Source organism: Sinocyclocheilus anshuiensis, unplaced genomic scaffold, assembly GCF_001515605.1.
Source record: "Sinocyclocheilus anshuiensis isolate Anshui unplaced genomic scaffold, SAMN03320099.WGS_v1.1 scaffold430, whole genome shotgun sequence".
NCBI lineage: Eukaryota > Metazoa > Chordata > Actinopteri > Cypriniformes > Cyprinidae > Sinocyclocheilus > Sinocyclocheilus anshuiensis.
Genome location: NW_015547641.1, coordinates 574721 through 580561, shown reverse-complemented (window position 1 = coordinate 580561; position 5841 = coordinate 574721).

The following is a 5841-nucleotide window of genomic DNA, read 5'->3' as shown; positions in this document are numbered from 1 at the left end:
GCTGCTGCTCTGGAATGGCGTTCTGGCTCTGATGACGTCAGTTTGACGGCTTGGGGAGAATCCTCTTGTTAATATGACGTAAGGACTGCTGTTTCCGGGTCCAAGCCTCTACTCATTTCACTTGAGAATACTACTTCAGCAGCCATTTATGAGCACTATTTAATTAATATTACATATTTAAGCTAAGCATTTAAAAATTTGCTGTGCACACTACAGTCTCCATGCTCACAGTGTCTCAGACACTAATATTTTAGCTGAATCACTGTCAGGCTATCTGGGATTTCAGTATGGAGATAAAGGTTAGGGTGATAATTTTTCAGTATTACATGACATCGTGAGTGTATATATGCACAGTTTGTTGTTTTTTGGGAGGCGTCTGGCAGAGCATTAGGACCCAGAAGAGGTGAAGCGTGATGTCAGACGTAACAAGCAGATATTCTTAACCACTCCTATCCAACTGAATCTGATGTGAGCAAGAGGGGGAGTGGAGGTGCACCACAATAAAGCCTCACCCTTTATTCCGTTTCCCGTTTCACTTGGAAATACATCACAACACTGAAGTCAGTTGCAACTTCCGGTTCACGGGTTATTGATATTACTAATTCATATACTTTGTCAATAAAATAAAAGTGGGTTTTGTTCTAAGTAGCTTATCCACATAGATCTTTGATGTGAATTAATGTTTTTTTGGTAATTCATTAAATATCGCCGGCTAAAAAGTAACTAGTAACTAGTACTCTGAGTAGTTTTTGAGAGGAGTACTTAGTACTTTTACTTAAGTACTGTTTTGACACCAGTACTTTTACTTGTAATTGAGTATTATTTCAGCAATGTAACAGTACTTGTACTTAAGTACAATTTTTCAGTACTCTTTCCACCACTGGATGACAGACAGCCGCTGCGGAGAGAAGAGTTTATGTGAGTGCTTTAGTGGGGCTTAACAATAACACAGAATAGTATACGCACTATATTGGATTTGGATCGGTCTCGTCTAACCGATACCCCGATCCAGCAGAAAGTGGCAGTATCGGAGCAATACTGATACTGAATATCGGATCGGCGCACCCTTAGTTAACATTATCATACTGTAACCCCCACCCAGGAACTGCTTTGTTCTCCCTTACTCTTATAAAAAGTGTGAACAATCATAAATCCCCCTCACAGTTTTGTCATGTGGACAATGCATTCACCCAAAAAGGACACAAATGTAGGATTTCTGTATTCAAAAACAGAAACCATTTAATCTGTGAGCAGACACAAACGAACATTGAATCTCTGCATTCCACCGGGAAAACTAAAGGTTCTCCTCCCCAGCCATCTGCGGTCGTAAAACTACATACAGGGTCAGCTCAGTGTCTCAGCAGTTCCTGTCCCCTTCGGCTTATCTTCTCAAGAGACTCAAAGAAAAGCACTAAGACCGCAATAACTGACCCCTGCATCTGGACTCATTTAAGCAACAGAACGTCAGTGTTGCCTCGTGACTGGCTTCAGCATAAATAAACTATCTAATAACCAACAGAACAAAGAACCTGGTATCTGGAAATGTTCCAGCGACAGACACTCCTGGACCCCATGACCGTTTAACGCATAAATTGATAGTCCGATAAACAGAAAGCGACAGATTAATAGCTCCATGTCCGAGCGAGAAGAATGGCAGATCTCCACCCGTGACAGTGTCATGACCTCAGGACATCTCCCCTCTTTCTCCCTGCATTCCAAAAGGGGCACATCCTTTTCCTACTTTCCAGAAAAAGCGTGCGGTTCTCTTGTCACAGACAAAGAAACAGAACTTACACAGACAATTCAAAAGACAATCATTTAAAATCATTTAAAGTATCGGAGCAATATACTCCCAAATAATATGCTTTCTGTTTGATGTGTTATTGAAACCATGATATCTTAATCTTTGCCTTATAACTTTTCCTTTTAGTAATTAAGATTATTAATGTGTATGATTCGAGTCCTCTCAAAACCTGAATTAATTAATAATAATTAATTCCCTAAGAAAAGTAATCTGACATTACACAAAATTGACTAAACCTTCCTCATATCAATTTACAGAACTGTATATACTTAATGAGTGCTGTGTGTGATACAACAAGGTATGCAACATTACCTATTAAGGTATATAATGTATACATGAATGCATGGGTCAATGCTCAGCATTACCCTTTCCTGTTTGGTCTTCATATTTTCAGCACAATGTGTAAGTTAATCTGGAATTGGTTTGGAAAGTGAATAATGCATAGGAAAAACTTTAAAGACATTGTTCTGAATGTGCACTTTAAGCTATGCAAATAGACCTCATATCAGAGAGGCCATTCTGTGCCCACCTCTGATAGCATCAGCCAATTAGAATGCTGGATCTGAAAGGTGCCAACTTGCAAACCCTGCCTTCTCAGGGAAGGAATAAAAGGTTCTCCCCAAGAAAAAGAAGTGCGCTAAGTGGTATGGTCAACTGTGTGCTAAGTGATGTGGTCGATCTACTGCTAAGCCAAGAGCTTAGCTGCTCTGCCGGAGAAACAAGGAAGTTCTGCAAGAAGCGAGTTTGGGGAGTTTGGAAACTGCCACAGCGACAATGACCACAAGCTTAGTGCCCCCCCCATCTTCTGCAACGACTTCAGAATCTTCTCTTCATCAATCCTCTGCTTGCGGGTTCCAAGCTGCCAGGATCTTCTCCAAGGACTTCAGAATCGTCTCTTCAGCAGTCCTCCGTTTGTGAGTTCCAAACTGCCAGGATCTTCTGCAGCGACTTCCGAAAGTCAACATCAATGATCCTCCCTCCTGCGTGTTCCAGGTAGTCCGGATCTTCTGTACAAACTTCAGAACCTTCACCTTCAAGGCTCCGGTTTGTGTGTTCCAGACCAAAGAACCTTCTCTGTGCTCGGGAGTTCATCGTCCACCAGTGCTTTGTGTTCAAGACTGTATAACGGATCCAGCTCCTTTCCTTCCACTGCAACGACAAGTGGAAGACGTCGCCGCTCAGACTCAGCACATGACCAGGCGGAACTTTTCCGTAAATATCACTCTTTTCAAACCTCTTTCCAGAGACCGTTGGCATTAGTGTATTGTCAGTTTATGCTTATCTAATTTGCATTAGATTATATATAGTCAGTCAATAACAAATAATCCCTCGATTTATTTGTTGAACCTAGAATAAGGTGAACCTAGAATACCTTATTACTTCCAGGAAACTTTAGTTTATCTTTCCATAAGATAACATCCATAGTAACATCCAACTCAATCACTTCCACTTATCAATCTTTTGCACTTTATCTATTCATTGTATCCATTTAGTAGTTGTTAGTTACTCTTGTCTATCCCTTTGTTAATAAAATATTTTTTTATTACTCTTGTGTCGTCCTTGTGTTGATAATACAGTAAAAAAACTACAATTTAACGATATCTCACAAACCCTTCAGATTGGTCAGACTACAACTTCCTATAATTTAATTGTAATTATTATTTATTCAACAGTCTTCCATGATTGTTCTTTATTGTCAAGGTGCAATTCCTTGGCTGGTGCCCCGTAAAATAGTATGACCAAGACTAAATATTAATATTAATATTTAAGCCCAAAGCCATTACACTGCTGGTGCTACCTAAATCTAAAATCATTAGTGGTGCCCCGTGTTAGGCTATCTAACATCTGATATCACTACAACAACACAGAATTTGTGAAAAAAATATTATTCATGATTATTATTTATTAATTTTACAGGTTTACATTTGGAAAAGCTGTGCTTCCTGCATAAACCTGCCCCTGTTGGACTGGCAGTAGCTTGTTGCCCTACACAGTTACCTTGTCTACTCATTTTGCATAATAAAGTTTGTTAAATTGTTAAATACCCTGCCTCCATTACATATTTTTGCCACATCATTATAAGTGTGTTTGATCACCACATGTGAGTTATCATTGCTAAAAATTTGTTTATGTATATATATTCCGTTTATGTATATACTTTAATCTATATACAGTACCAGTCAAAAGTTTGGACACACGAATGGGAAGTGTGTCCAAACTTTTGACTGGTACTGTACCATAATGTACACAAAGAATATCGACCGATATATTGATATCAGACTTTTTTTACTCCCTAATATCGGTATCAGCCCCAAAAAACCCATATCGGTCAGGCTCTTTTACATTTACACGACACAATTTTCTACAAAAACAGAAAACTTATGCGTTTTGGCCATGCATTTACACAACATCCACAATCTCTCAGGACCTGAAGTGGGACACTCACATAGACTCCATTGTTAAAAAGGCCCAGCAGAGGTTGTACTTCCTTCGCCAGCTGAGGAAGTTCAACCTGTCACAGGAGCTGCTGAAACAGTTCTACTCCGCCATCATTGAATCTGTCCTCTGCACTTCTATAACTGTCTGGTTCAGCTCAGCTACCAAATCTGACCTCAGAAGACTATAGAGGGTAGTCCGGACTGCTGAGCGAATCATTGGTACAACCAGGGTCGGCGCCAGAGCGCACAGAGTGAGGGAGCAGGCACAATTTTTTGGGGGGCTGCACTTCTTTTGGGGGGTGTTTTCAAACCCCCCCGGCTGCTTTGAAAAAAAAAATGTTTCTGAAAGTAATTTTCAGATGCTATTTCAGTTTTTCTATTTCAAGTAACGCATTGAAGTAAACATGAAATTTTGAAGTTGAAAAACTGAAATAGTATTTTCTTGTAAAACGGACAAAAAAAACTAGATTAATGTTATAAAATCTCATTTTTCCCCCATGTTTATGAATCTTTTTATTAGTTTCATCACTCTTATTCAAAGACTCAGACTCAGATCTGATCAGGATTATTAATGTTAACAAAAACCAAAACCATAAAAAAAAAAGTATTGAGTATTTCAGAAACAAAAACTCAAAGTACACTGCTGAAAAAAAAAAAAAATTTTTTTTTGCTAAGAACGAACCGAAATGAAAACATTTAGCTTTTAATCTGTATATTTAACAGCCTGGGAAACCTTCCCAGGGCAGTACCTTGCCCAAACAAATTCCTCGTATGTGTAAACATACCTGGCAATAAAGCTCATTCTGATTCTGATTCTGATCAGCATCTTTGGGGGCCTTAAAGGATAGTTCACCAAAAAACTTTCTTCAAAATATCTTCCTTCGAGTTCAGCAGAAGAAAGAAATTTATACAGGATCGGAACAACTTGAGGGTGAGTAAATGTTTTGAAAAGAAGGTTCAAAGTGCATCTTGTACAGTCTATAGGCATGTATTATTTCTTTGCAAAATGAAGATTCAATGATCTGTGTGAATGGGATAATTTTAACAACTTTGTTATCTGTATGTGTAACTTTCAAAAAAATACAAACTTTTTAGTTTTTACCCTCTGAAAAACTACATGACATATGAGCTATAATGGATTATGTTCATGCATATACATAAAATTTAAGCAAGACTCCATCGACTATGCAACAAAATCACTTGTTCATGTAGACATACAAATGAACAATGGACCTTTTCACATTTCCGAAATGATGTAAACTAGGGCTGCACGATAAATCGCATGCAATATTTAATGTGCATCTTATCAGTAAAGCCGGTTCTGTAATCAGCGGTAAATCTCCATCACGTGGCTTTCACATTGAGCAGCATTAACTACACAGAGCCGTTGTTCACTGACGAGCTGCGCAAAACCACGATCATATTTTGCGCATAGTTTGCGCAGCTTGTCAGTGAACAACGGCTATGTGTAGTTAATGCTGCTCAATGTGAAAGCCCGCAGGTGACGGAGATTTACCGCTGATTACAGAACCGGCTTTCTGAAAAGATGCGCATTAAATATCGCATGCGATTTATCGTGCAGCCCTAGTAGTTGTGCAT